The following is a 16123-nucleotide window of genomic DNA, read 5'->3' on the forward strand; positions in this document are numbered from 1 at the left end:
TATGTTTGTCAATGTTAATAATATGAGAAAGTCCACATTACAGTTCTACTTTTGTTCTGATGTGAAAAGTGATGCTGCACTTAGCACTGACTGAGAAAGTACACATTACAGTTCTACTTTATAAAATGCTAATTGTAAATATGTTTGTCAATGTTAATAATATGAGAAAGTCCACATTACAGTTCTACTTTTGTTCTGATGTGAAAAGTGATGCTGCACTTAGCACTGACTGAGAAAGTACACATTACAGTTCTACTTTATAAAATGCTAATTGTAAATATGTTTGTCAATGTTAATAATATGAGAAAGTCCACATTACAGTTCTACTTTTGTTTTGATGTGAAAAGTGATGCTGCATAAGATGACTGCACTTAGCACTGACTGAGAAAGTACATAATAGTTCTACTTTGACGTTTTAATGTTGGACCAAAGCATTGCATGTAGGGATGTCCGATATTATCGGCCGACCGATATTATCGGCCGATATCGGCAGTAAAATGTGATATCGGAAAATATCGGTATCGGTAAAAAAAATTTTTTTTTTTTTTTTTTTTACATTTATTTAACCTTTATTTACCCAGGCAAGCAAGTAAGAACCAATTCTTATTTTATTTATTGTCAAAAGTATGCATGTTGGTTTAATTCAACAACAAGAGATATGTAATGTTAATTTTTACTTTTTTAATTATCATATTTTGCACAGATAATGCTTACATTTAGAAATCCTTTTGAATGCATCCAGTGAAATTATTAATTACCTGAAATTATTCAGTTTTTTGGGGGGGAAACCCTGCATATATCGGTATCGGTTGATATCGGTATCGGTATCGGTATCGAAATTAAGAGTTGGACAATATCGGAATATCGGTATCGGTAAAAAAGCCAATATCGAGCAGCATGTAATTAGAATACAGGCAAATAAAAGTCATTTAGTTTAAAGTACAATCTTGGCTGTCTTTTTCTCTCAACGCTTCAATAGGTAGATCTTGCCTTCACCAAAAAAAAAAGAAGTGATCTTGGGCTTAAAAAGGTTGGTGACCACTGCTTTAAGTCATCATGATGTGGCGGCTGTAGCTCAGGAGGTAGAGCTAGTCGTCACTACTCACTTTGGATAAAAGAGGTCAGTGGTTCGAATCCCGGTTCTTCCGGTCTGCATGTCGGCGACGTGCTGCAGTAGTTACTTTTCTTCTCGTTGTTCTAAGAAGATGCTGCTACTTCTAATTTATTTTTCATTCAGTTCTCTTGATTACCTGTGCACATTTGTTTATAACATTATTTATTTTGATTTATACAAGTATTTATTTTATGTTCATTTTATTATCAGATGATAATGTTACTTACTGATTCCTGATAAATGCTGCTGTTGTGCCATACAACTATTTATTTTCCATTCGATTATTTTGTTAGTTTTTGATTTATAAGTGCAGAGACAAATTCATGTTAATTCAAGTTCATAAATTTGGTCTCATTTTTCAAATTAAATTGTTGTATTTTATAAGGTGCAAAATGCAAATAAGTAAATATGGCATTATATATCAGAGGTGAGTAAGAAAATGAACAAATATTGATTGTTAAGAATGAGACTGAATAATGACATCACACAATAGTCTAATGATTAGACTGTTGTGTGATGTCATTATTACTTAGTATTAGACTAATCCTAATGAGATATTCCTCTAAATATGACTTCGAAAACAGCCACAATTTCAGGAAAAAAATTGTAAAAAAAAGAAAAAAAATTCAGGTGGCCCCCATAGCTCTCAGATGATAATTCGAACCCTGGTTATAGGATAACCTTTGTTCCCTGGTGAAGGCCATTAGGATACAGCACATGGGTCAGGCAACACTATGCTGCCCACTTTGACTACCTAGGATGGCTTAGAGTAGACGACAGAGTACAGCAACTTGCAATGGGCCTGGTCTACAAGATACACTATACGACTAAGGTACCCATGTACATGTCAAAATACTTCCCAAAGGTCAGTGAATACCACGACCACAACACCAGAGGAAGCTCAACAAACCATGTTAAACCCAGATTCGGCTCAAACAAGGGACTAAACACGTTTCGCAATTATGCCACATCAATGTGGAACGCCCTACCCAAAGCTGTAAAGTAATGTGAATCCCTGCCCACATTCAAAACCGCTTTAAAAGAGCACCTACGGGAGGCTGCAATTCGAAACTGGCCACTGTAAATGTCCAAAACCCCCACCACCTCCTAATAGACAGTCTCCTCCCCACCGCATGTATATATTCCCTCCCCGCCGTATGTATATTTCTCTCCCACCCACCCACCCCCCCCTAATGTACAGTCCCCTCCCCATCATATGTATATACTCTGTCAGGATCTAGGGGTAACAGTACTGTATATTTGAATACCGTTTATGTCACAAATGTATCAGTACTAAATACCTATATGTCCCTATGCCATAAATGTCATGTATGTTGTGTATGTCATAAATGTCTATATGAATTGAAAATGGGGGACCCTGATGGAAACAAGACAAACGTCTTTCTCAGGTCTGCATCCCCTTAACAATTGTATGTATTGAGCCGTACTGTATTGTACCCATTCTGCAATCTGTTAAATAAAGTTTTCATTCATTCATTCATTCTGTCAGGATCTATGGGTAACAGTACTGTATATTTGCATATCATATATGTCACAAATGTAACAGTATACCTGTATGTCATGTATATCCCTATTCCATAAATGTCATGATGGCATAATATGTTAATAATAATAATAATAATAATAATAATAATAATAATAATAATAATAATAATAATAATAATAATAATAATAATAATAATAATAATAATAATAATAATAATAATAATAATAATAATAATAATAATAATAATAATAATAATAATATGTATGTTGTGTATAATAATAATAATAATAATAATAATAATAATAATAATAATAATAATAATAATAATAATAATAATAATAATAATAATAATAATAATAATAATAATAATAATAATAATAACAATAATTATTATTATTATTATTATTATAATTATAATAATAATAATAATAATAATAATAATAATAATAATAATAATAATAATAATAATAATAATAATAATAATAATAATAATAATAATAATAATAATAATAATAATAATAATAATAATAATAATAATAATAATAATAAATAATAATAATAATAATATTATGTATGTTGTGTATGTCATAAATGTCACTATGAATTGAAAATGGGGGACCCTGATGTAAACAATACAAACGTCTTTCTCTGGTCTGCATCCCAAGTGTGTGTATTGAGCCGTACTGTATTGTACCCATTCTGCAATCTGTTAAATAATACATATTTATTGGCCAGCTAGGTCTTGCTCGAAAAAGATATCTTTGATCTCAAGTGACTACCTGGTAAAATAAAGGTTAAATAAAATAGCAGCTAACAGTTATAGTATCTCTAGATAGTAATTTATTTTGTTTAAAAGTTTAACGTTTTTCTTGGGGCACAAGTCTGTGCTTGGGGGCGGGGTGACATAACATAAGAATAACATGAGTGGCTTTGTTGGCTAATCGCCAGCCACCGGCCTTTGTTCTCGAGTTTGTCGACGCCCATAATAAATAGCACATGGCTTTCGTGTTGACATTGTTGAGCTGCGACTACACAAGATGGACGCCCAGACTATCGCCGTTGAAGATATGGATGTTATAACCTGGTTACTTCGTCTACTAACCTGGTTATACTTATAACAGTGGACAGTCACAGCGATGCAGAAATGAAAAAACAAGAACGTTTGATTGCAAATGCTAGCAGAGACGAAAATTCGACCTAAAAAACGGTCAAAAGCAGGATGGACACCGAGAGAGAGGGACGTGTGTCTTTTAGTATGAACGATTCAGAATCAAATGACCGAAAGTGAATAGCATCCGACAGGCTCACCGATCAACATACAGATTTCGTTCCATCGTGGTCTGTCGTGCGATGCTCTGCTTCCTTTAATTATGGGTAAACTGACGTGTATAAAGTGGTGTTTGATCGTCACATCAATGTTACCACCATTTGGAGACAAATGCACAACATAAACAAAGGTACCTCATCCTCCCAAAGGGGAACCAATGTCTTGTGTTGTAGCTCTGCAAAAGGGTTTTTTGTTCAGGGTCAGCAAAGCACTTCTCCAAGCCATTTTCATACACTACATTACAAGACTAATGGGTGGCATGGTGCCACACACTACAAAACTTGAAGTCCTTAAAATGTCTTTAATTTGCCGCTGAAATAACCATTAATAAGAAATAAGGGCCCCTTAATTTAAAAAATGTACATGAGAGGAAGAAAACTCTCAGCTGCTTAAATGCCGTCCACCAAGATGGCTTTCCGGTGCAAACCCCACATGGACTGCATGTTTAAGGAAAGGACAATACTGCTCTGTTGCAGCCAATGCACTCCACTAAAGTCCACAGCACCTCAGAACAAGTTTGTTTAGATATAATACAACCCTCACCAAAGGAGCAGAAAAGATGCATGATTTATACTTGTCAACAGAACACACTGCAGTGCAGTTATTTTGGACATTATCTTGCACATACTCCTACAATAGAGCATAGCCTACATGTTTAAATTATAAGGAAGAACTGTTCACACATAACCCTGCCTGTTTTCATTGTTCAAGGTTCCGTTTTTGAAATAAATTATGTGCAATGCAATTCTGTAGCGGTGTAGTAGCCTATATTCTCATCAGTCCCTGCGAAGGTGCAACAACAATGTATACTCAACATAAATTGTACATGTTTACAAGGAAGAAGTGTTGTCTTACTACTAATTACTTACCTACCATGCAAAGTATGTGGCAGTAAACGTATACGCTTGAAAACGGCAAGGTTCTATGTTACTTTTATTTATCCCTTAGGGACACATCTATTTTCAAGTATATAGGGTTATGTGGCTAATGTACATTTGGCATTTCAACAGTTGAGTCACTGACTGATGACAGCTAGTCATTTGACATAATTTGAAAGCTTACATTCTGTACTTCTTGAAAAATGACAGAGGCACAAACCGTTTCATGCATTTTCAATCTTTTAAAATGTTCTTATGTACCCCAGTTGCTATTGCATGTACTTATTTGTGTTTCATTACACGTATTCTCATTAGTTCATTGTACATGCTTACCAACTGTTTCGCCTGTTTTATAGCAACACTAAGAAGGGAGATCCCTTCTAAAGTTTCTCCCCTCCACATTGCCTATGTGGTGCTTTCCTTTTTTTTGTTGCTATAGTTTTTAGTGAGTTTTTCCTTACCTTCGCGTATGTCGGGGAGTGTTGCATTTATTAATTTATTTATTTTACATTTTATTTTGGACTTCATGGTGTTTTTGTTTTGTTCTTGTTTTATTGTGATGTTTCTTCTTGACTTTTAAAGAAGACGTGTCCGGCCCATGGGGACGTTTGTCGGGCCTTACAAATATATTTGATTTGATTTGATTTCTCAATCATTATCCACTGACAACATTGTTGAAAATCCCACACCAATATATAGTAAGCTGTCCAGTGTGTGATTTGCTGAGAATCCTGTGGTGGTGCATTCTACAAACATCTTTATGGAGTCCCCCTTGGTGGAGTATAATCTGGTTTACCATGCCACTCCAGATGGGGCCCACAATTTGCACCAGAGAATAAATCCACTTACTGGGGAAGCACTGTCACTGAGAGCGCTATACTTCCAGGGTCAGAGAGATCAGGGCAGGCTGGAAGAAGAAGGCATGGCGTGTGTTTGTGTGCATGCATATCCGGAGGGATTGTGAGAGGCAATCCGTTAGAGACCCAGGGATTGGAATTTAAAAGGATGTTTCCTCTTAGTCCTAATTCCTCTTTACCAATGATACACAATCCATGGTCTTCATACTGGATACCTACAGCTCCGCTTAGTGAGCCACAAACTAAGTCCAGCCTCTACAAGCGGACTCAAACTATAACCTACTCCACAGTGCACACAAAGTACAGTTAGCTTGTTCAGTCCGCTTGTGCAGACAGGAGCTTGTGTTCATTCAGAGTTAATTACATTGTATTGTTTACACTGCCTTTTTATTCTATTTTTATTTTTTACTTCTCTACTGTAATAATTATATTCTATGACCTGTACCTGTATGTCTTCTACTACCTGTACATCCCCTCCCCCATGCTGCTATGAGACCTGCATTTCCCCAAGGGGATCAATAAAGGAATATCTAACTTATTTTATTCATTCACAATATTTTCTCTTATTGTAGATAGTAGTGATAGTGCTGTTCTGGATTTCACTGTGGAAAGTGACATACTGTACATCTACACACAATATACCAATAGTTGTAGACTGGTGAGTTTGGGTCTGAGAGAGGGGGGGGTGTTAGAGAGAGAGAAGGAGAAACGTTACCCTCCTTCAAAGAAGCTTTAGCTGAGGTCACCTTTCCCCCTCATCCATCTGTGGCTCTGCTCTGAGGATTATGAAAGGGTCAATAGTTTGGTGGCCTCGAAGCTGCGAACTCAAAACTCTATTCATCTTATCCTGAAGAAGCATAACAGATACTCTCATAGAGAGGAATGACCTACTTTTTTGCACATTATTATCCCCTCCCTCCTAGATTGTACTTCCAGATAGTAACTCCAAAGCCGAGCGTTATACGTGCCCTCTAACAACTAACTGACCTCCCTATGACCAATTAAATGTCTTAAGAGCTGTTCCCCTAGCAACGGAATTTCTTCTGAAAAGGTCTATATAGAGAATATTCTGAACAGAGTATCACATGCCACACAAATACAGCTAATACTATCTATTAGGCTACTATACTATTCTTAAAATGTATCTACTGAACTAAGGCTTTATATTTCACTAAGTTGATATTAGCTGCTGCAGTGTGTTGTATATTTGTATGTATATTTTTTCTCCCACCCGCCCACCCCCTCCTAATGTAGTCTCCTCGCCATCATATGTATATATTCTCTGTTAGGATCTATGGGTAACAGTATTTGCATATCGTATATATGTCACAAATGTAACAGTAGGCTACTATACCTGTATGTCATGTATGTCCCTATGCCATAAATGTCATGATGTCATGTATGTTGTGTATGTCATAAATGTCACTATGAATTGAAAATGGGGGACCCTGATGTAAACAAGAGAAACATCTTTCTCTGGTCTGCATGCCCTTAACAATTGTGTGTAGTGAGCCGTACTGTATTGTACCCATTCTGCAATCTGTTAAATAAAGTTTTCATTCATTCATTGTGTTGTTCTCTGTTCAGTACTAACTCACCACATGCATGGTGGAAATGCTTTACTTTTGAGCATGGGACTAGAGAAATTACACCCACCAAAAACAGTATTTTAAATTAGATTTATTTAATATATATATATATATATATATATTTTTTATATTTGGAGTAGCAGCCACTCTTTGGAGAGATCACTACTGTAGTAGCCTAGTGTGTGGCCCTGTTCCTCCCACCTTTCACTGTCATGACTAGTGAATAGGCGGGAAAACAAGACAAGGAGAGAGAAAGATGACAGAGTAGCACAGCAGCGTGCTGCAGCTGTGACGCAGAGCCCCTCCCCCTCCCAAGTCACGCGTTGTTATCTTAGCCCCGCCTACAACCCCCTCCCCCTACTTTTTTTCTCTCTCATACTCACCGTCTCCCCCTCACTCTGCTCGTAATAACTGTACAGAGTCCCCTATAGAGAGCTGGAACAGTGACACTATAGACTAGGGACTTTTCCCGCCTTTAAAGCCAGCTGGGGAAGACAAGAGGGCGAACAGTGGAGCCAAACAACAGGTTTTTAACTTCCTCAAGTCATCTGACCTCAGAAGTTGATTTTCAATTAGAAGCCAGAGGAACATCCATTATTGTTATATGGCTTTAGAGATGCTTGAATATTACATCTGTGAAATTGAATACATTATCTAAATGAATGTACAACTGTTAAAAATACAACTTTATTATTGCCATTTTCCACAATAAAATGGAGTTTGAGAAAGACTGTGTCTGTGATTGTGCATCCTGGAAGAGCCTCTGTCAGCTGATTTCAACCAGCAGATCCCATTATGTGCTGTTTCTGATGTTTAAGTTAACCCTTTCACTACCACACTACAGACTGTTAACCTTTCACTACCACACTACAGACGGCCTTTCACCACCACACTACAGAAGGTTAAACTTTCACTACCACACTACAGAAGGTTAACCTTTCACTACCACACTACAGACTGTTAACCTTTCACTACCAGACGGCCTTTCACTACCACACTAGAAGGTTAAACTTTCACTACCACACTACAGAAGGTTAACCTTTAACTACCACACTACAGGCGGTTAACCTTTCACTACCACACTACAGAAGGTTAACCTTTCACTACCACACTACAGACGGTTAACCTTTCACTACCACACTACAGAATGTTAACCTTTCACTACCACTACAGACGGTTAACCTTTCACTATCACAATGTTAACCTTTCACTACCACTACAGACGGTTAACCTTTCACTACCACTACAGACGGTTAACCTTTCACCACCACACTACAGACGGTCTGTAGTGTGGTAGTGAAAGGTTAACTGTCTGTAGTGTGGTGGTGAAAGGGTTAACCCTTTGTCGTGTGGCAGTGAAAGGGTTAACCTTCTGTATTTTCGCAGGGATAACCATTTTTGGTAGTGCGGTAGTAGTGAAAGGGTTAAACTTACTAGTCATTTAAGAGACTACGATTTTTGGCAGAGATGTTTGACTGTAGTCCAACTCTGTGTAAAAGTGTGTCTAATAACATTACAGCTCATATCATTGAGGTTGATTTTTTTCTGCATTAGAATTAGAATCCATAACCACCATTTTCCCCAACAATATATTTAATGGCAAACGTTTTTTATTTAACCAGCTTTTAGTGACTACATTTAAATACACACAGTATTTAAGATATCTCATTTCAGTTAAGATCTAGATGGGGCCATCCATGTGTTGTCCAACATTTTCATGTTGTGTTGACTGACGACTATAACCCATCACTAAACAGGATGAGGTGATCTGGACTAAGATCAGCATATCCCTGGTATTTTATCCAGGTTTCTCATGGGATACGAATTTATTCAGGTTATTATTATCCAGAATAATGTGATTGCGGTGTACACAATCACTGTAACATTGGACCTTATGTCTACATGTTTCTGGTGCAAACAAAGTTAAGAACAATTATAATTTAAAATATCATATAGAGTGGGGCAAACTAAGATCAGCAGAACATAAATTACATATGCACGGAATATTGCATATTGGAGAACATGAAGAGTATAAATAACCAGTTAAAGTGGAGGATGATCTCTAAGAAGTTTGATGCAACACATGGTGTGAAGAGTGTGTGACCATCTAATGTCCTTCATACACAGCGCTGAATATGTTTGAAAGTTGCACAAATTTATCTCCACCTGAATAATTTCCCCTTTTATCCACAATGTTAACAAACACAGATTTCACTCCCCCTCGATAGAAATGTATAGAAAGCTGGTTAAGGCTGGCATGGCTGATTTAAGGCATTTGCAATTGAAGTATACAGGCTACATTGGCAAGCAAACTGATAAATCAAGTGTTTTTATTGTGTGGTATATACCAGAAGGGAGGTTCGAAGAACTTCGAACCCACATGGGCATAATTGGATCTTAAGTCCAACACCATCCTGGTAGGTATGACTTGCTATATGACTTGCTGCTTAGAACATTTAACCCTTTCACTACCACACTACAGAAGGTTAACCTTTCACTATCACACTACAGAAGGTTAACCTTTCACTACCACACTACAGAAGGTTAACCTTTCACTACCACACTACAGACGGTTAACCTTCTGTAGTGTGGTAGTGAGAGGGTTAACTGTCTGTAGTGTGGTTGTGAAAGGGTTAACCCTTTGTCATGTGGCAATGAAAGGGATAACCTTCTGTATTGTCGCAGTGAAAGGGTTAACCCTTTGGTAGTGAAAGGGTTAATGGTGAAGATATAGCCTATGCTAGAGAATTAATTCAAGAGGATCAAATATACCAAAACCCGAATGGCTAAACTGTGGAGCTGTATATAGCACCTCAAGCACATTCATGTGAGAATTTGGGCTGTGTCTGTGACTGTAAACCTCTATCTTTCTGCCGTTTCACTCCCATTTTGAAAGCATTAAGAGGACGGCTTTACGGCTTACATGTTTATTTCTTTTCTTCCCTGGGCACCAGAGGGCTTTATTCTTTTTGACACAATATCTAGTCTATACTGCATAGAACTATATACCTCAACAAACCTGACAAACTAACGTATAGAGGAGCATATACACTCGTATGTTTGTTGTTTTTATTTTTAATTATGTTGTTTGTTTGTATTTATTGTTTTGTGTGGACCCCAGGAAGAGTAACTGTTGACATTTGTAACAGCTAATGGGGATCCAAATCCCAAAAAAAAATTACGAAAGTCTTTCTCTGTTTTCAAGTTTCAAGTTTCTTTAATAGTTGTCATACAGAAGTACAGAATACTTTCATACAAAATGCTTCTTACTGTTACGCTCCAGAGACTGTGCTAGACAAGATAGTATCAAATAACATAGTATAGCATGTAAATTAGAAGTAGAAAATGAGGTCACAGTGTTCAGTATAGACATATGTACAATGTTCGATGCAGAATAGACGTAACTGAGTTACCATATAATATACAATACTATGCAGTGTACTAATGTACAATATTATATAGTGCAAAGCAGAAATGCAGAAATGGGATGAGGTACAATTTAGGTACAATTTACAGTAAGGTGTACGAGTTGTAGTGCAATCCTTCATCAATAAATATAAAGTGTGGGGAGTGGGTGCTACAGTGTGTTTGTTTAAAGTGAGTGTGTGCTATAAAGTGTGGGGAGTGGGTGCTACAGTGTGTTTGTTTAAAGTGAGTGTGTGCGTGTGGATGTGTGTGCTATGTGCGTTTGATGGTTGTTGTTGTGTAGTGTTCATTGTTCGTTAAGCAGCCTGATGGCCTGGGGATAGAAGCTTCTTCTGAGTCTTTCTGTGCTCGCCTTGAGACTCCGGTATCGCTTGCCTGACCGCAGCAGTTCAAAGAGGCAGTTGTTCGGGTGGCTCGAGTCCTTAATAATTCTCTTAGCCTTCCCCCTGCACCGCTTGTTGTAAATGTTCTGGTCTGCATCCCCTTAACAATTGTGTGTATTGAGCTGTACTGTATTGTACCCATTCTGCAATCTGTTAATAAAGTTTTCAATCAATCAATCAAGTCGCCTATTCTCAGTCCTTGCCCCACAATGGTGGAATGAACTACCCACCCCTGTTAGGACAGCCGAAACCCCGTCCAATCTTTCGCCGTCGACTAAAGACGCACTTCTTCAACCATTATCTGAAATTAAATTAAAAAAAAATAATAATAATAATTTAAATCTAACCCTAACTAACCTTACTGTCGTGTACTTGTCCTAATAAACTAACCTACACTGTAGCACTCAACACTTTGATGAACATTGTTACTCAGCTGATAGAGTTGTGCCCTTCCTGATGACTTGTCGTACAGAACTTGTAAGTCGCTTTGGATAAAAGCATCAGCTAAATTACTAAATGTAAATGTAAATCAACTTAAACTTAAACTCCAACTGTTACCTGCCGAATGAACCTCCAATTACCAAATGACACAAAACAACACTGATGGCCCAGGCATAGGTAATACGCATTTGTATAGCAGTGGGATACAGTGACATGCATGACCTCTTAAAGCAATTTGCAACTGAAAAGTTGGGACCGTACTGGAGTACCCTATAAACATTTGTATGGCACTGACACACAGGTGTGCACAGGCTGAAATGGTGGTAGCATTGTTCGCGCTGAAGCTTCAATTTGCATGATAAATACAATGTCAAGTTGTTCCTTACCTGCCCCCACTCAGCCATTGGCTAGCCTTTTCTTCATTAAGTGCATATGCATGAGAAGGCCAAAAATTCACACGGCTTGAAGTCCCTTGATGTTATAGCACAATGGAAGTCCTCCATCACTGTCTCCCCACCTCAAGCACATTCATGTGAGAACTTGGGGTCCATGTCACCAACCATATACACTATCGGCTGTTTCGCTGACATTTTGAAAGCATTCTAAGCGGATACACGTCTTCTAGGACTTATATAGTTCTATGAATACAACAAAACTTTCATTATGCTCAACTCTGCTCCCATCTGGAATGAGGTGGTCACACTGGTCAGCATTACCAGATATATATATTATAATATTGTACCAGAGGCTTAAAATTACCGTATTCTGAGGCAAAGTTGTAGACCAAGAACAGCTGGCTATATGACCCCTGGCTGTATGAACCAAATTGTTGTTGAATCAACCGTCTGACCCCTGGCTGTATGAACCAAATTGTTTTAACCTTTATTTACCCAGGATAGGTTTGCTGAGCACGGATGCTCTTTTTCAGCTACGCCCTGCTTCACATTCACACAGTTCCATTCACACCTGGGAGCTGCCCAGTACAACCACAGCCTTGCTCAAGGGCACTTCAGCGGTTGGTGTTAAGGGTATGGGAGAGAGTTATTCATTCACTTCCCCAGCCCAGATTTTTCCTGCCGGTCCGGGGGAATCGAACCGGTGACCTTCCGGTCACAAACCCGCTTCTCTAACTTTTAGGCCACCGCTGCTGAATTAGCCGTCTGACCCCTGGCTGTATGAACCAAATTGTTGTTGAATCAACCGTCTGACCCCTGGCTGTATGAACCAAATTGTTGTTGAATCAACCGTCTGACCCCTGGCTGTATGAACCAAATTGTTGTTGAATCAACCGTCTGACCCCTGGCTGTATGAACCAAGTTGTTGTTGAATCAACCGTCTGACCCCTGGCTGTATGAACCAAATTCTTGTTGAATCAACCGTCTGACCCCTGACTGTATGAACCAAGTTGTTGTTGAATCAACCGTCTGACCCCTGGCTGTATGAACCAAGTTGTTGTTGAATCAACCGTCTGACCCCTGGCTGTATACGGTCTGACCCCTGTTTTTCTCCTTGACCTTCCTCTGCTTTAAAGGGAAAATTGTATCACTGAAATAAAAAATATATAGATAGTAAATGTCTTGAAAAGGGGTTGGTCTTGAAGCCACTAACCGCTTATAGCCAGCACATGAGCTAATTGAAAACCCCATTGCCCTTCTGCCAAGCCCCAATATGGAGATGAGAATATGGTTTACGTGAATCCAGAAAACCTTACCTTTTTCATGCATTTTTTATGCAGATATGGGTGGCAGCAGATGGCCATAGTGCCCTGAAGAAGGCCTGTTGACCGAAATGTTGGTTTATTTCCACATAAGGGTGAAGAAGCAAGAATACCAGTGTATTCTTCCCATGTTCAACCTTGTATTTCCCATTTCGAGAACCAGAAGAAAACGTTAAGTCTTTTGAAAATAGAACCCCTCCGCCCTTACTCTAGAGTCTAGGCGGTTCACGCGACACACAAAATATTTGTTGTGTGACACCTAGGGACCATCATCTTCCTATAGTCCAAAGTGTGACCATAGAGATAATCGAATTGGGGTTAAATGTGTGGTAAACAGGAAGTGATATGTTTATATGATTTGCAGCGAACTTGACATAGTGTATGTTTGTCCCACAATGAAGGGAATGAGGCCTATATGATAGGAAGGAGACCAGATATGTTTTGACTCATTTGGCCACATGGTGGTGTGAATCTCAAATACCACAAAAACATATGAACTGCTCAACAGTCATAAAATAATGAAATGTGGGATGTGCTGTCACTTTGATGTGTTAGGATGTGTTGTCCTATAGCTATAGATGGTGTGAGCATAGCTTTAACTTTTTCCAATAGTTTCTTACCGGGTATACGATCTAGTGTAGTGATTGTAATGGTACATAATTCACCCACGGAACTAATGTTAGGAACATTCTAGAACATTAGTGCCGCCCGAACATTCTGGAACGTTTGTGGATGTCATGGCAGGACATTCTAGAACCTTAGTTCTGCCCGATCATTCTGGAACGTTCGTGATGATGTCATAGTAGTACATTCTGGAACGTTGGTGATGATGTCATAGTATGGCAGTACATTCTAGAACCTTAAGGCTGCCCAATCATTCTGGACCATTCGTGATGATGTCATAGAAGTACATTCTGGAACGTTGGTGATGATGTCATAGTATGCCAGAACATTCTAGAACCTTAGTGCTGCCCAATCATTCTGGACCGTTCGTGATGATGTCATAGTAGCACATAACATTCTGGAACGTTTGTGATGATGTCATGGCAGAACATTCTAGAACCTTAGTTCTGCCCGATCATTCTGGAACGTTCGTGATGATGTCATAGTAGTACATTCTGGAACGTTGGTGATGATGTCATAGTATGGCAGAACATTCTAGAACCTTAGTGCTGCCCAATCATTCTGGACCATTCGTGATGATGTCATAGTAGCACATTCTGGAATGTTGGTGATGATGTCATAGTATGCCAGAACATTCTAGAACCTTAGTGCTGCCCAATCATTCTGGACCGTTCGTGATGATGTCATAGTAGCCATTCTGGAACATTGGTGATGATGTCATAGTAGTCCCTTCTAGAAACCTCTAGCATGCTTAAATGGTGGCAGTTCCTGCCACTGGCATTCTGTTTAGCTTTCTAGTAATGTATTGTATCTTGTAGTTGCGCTGATGAATATTAAAGGAGTTACCTTCGACTTCAGGACATCGCCTCAGACTCCCGTCTCTCAGCACTACACTAGATAGATTATTTATTGCCAACACTCATGGAAATGTCCTTAGGTACTTTTATATCATGGGCACAATTTGCTGCCTGTGCCAATGAAATAAAAGTACCCAATTCCTCAAGAGCTGGCAATTCCTTTAACTGCAGATGTGTTGTCCTAACTATGTTATCAATATGAAATTGATGCATAAAATCTATTTAAAAATGTTCACATTTTGTCCTACTCCTCTTAGGCCATTCAACTGATTATATGTTATCCACCACCAGTTTTATATAGAAAGTTGATAGAAAAAGTATGTCCAATAAACAGCATGGTTGGTTTGTCAATGGTGATGTGAAACAAAACCGAACCAATAGAAACTGCAACAAAAGTAGCTATTTATTTACTTCTGATTTGGAATATTTCAAACAAACTTAAGTGTGAAAATGACCATAATAACATTTATATGGGACCTTTACATAGCCATAGTCAATAAATAAAATAATGCATAATAATATCATCCTCTTATAGAAGCTTGTAATTATATTCTAGTGTGTTCATTATCAATTGATTAGAAGGACCAGGTAGGCCTATAGAGTAAAACTATTGGGCTATTTGTTCTCACTCAGCAAGGTCTGTCCATACCAACTTTACTGGAGATTTAAACCTAATCTCAACTACCGATCTTTTGTTGTGATACTCATGCAGGATTAAATGGTGTGAAAATAGACCTCATACCATGAAGGACAGGAGGGGGCACTTCTCTTATCCACGGGCCATAGCACCCCCCCCCCCCCAGTGACACCTTTCCGACCATGGAACTGTAGCGTGGGCAAAGATACTAATATTTTCATTTTTTATTAAAAGTATCCCAAAAGTAGAGCCAGCATGTTGTAGGGTGACTTCAAATGAATTGCGCAACACATCTTTGAAACGCGGGAAGGCCTGTGATGATGCACATGCTATTCCTGTAACACAGTAGGCCTACTTCTAGCAAATGTTTGCGTTTGCTGAGTCCGCTAAGATAGAGCATTATCAAGGTTAGGAAAGATGTCAAATGGCCTCGAAGTTGATACAGTAGTAGATATTGCCCTCAGGACATTTAAAACAGTCTAAAATTGGACCACTAGAAATGCTTTCACTAATGTAAATAATTGTGTCAAGTTTAGCACATTTCATACAATTATATAGCTATTTCAAGTGTTTTACATAAAATAGCTAAACACGAAAAGTGCACAAAGCAAAATCTAAAAAGCAATGATGAATACAAAAGTATTTAGCCTGTTTTTTTTATTATTTATTTTTTTTAAAGCTGGGGAGATCTAAGACATTTTTCTCCTAATTTTTTTTGTTCCAACTATGTATAGCTTCAGCGATTGATTGATTGAAAACTTTATTA

The sequence above is a fragment of the Notolepis coatsorum genome, assembly GCF_963971535.1.
Source record: "Notolepis coatsorum genome assembly, chromosome: 8".
NCBI classification, from domain to species: domain Eukaryota; kingdom Metazoa; phylum Chordata; class Actinopteri; order Aulopiformes; family Paralepididae; genus Notolepis; species Notolepis coatsorum.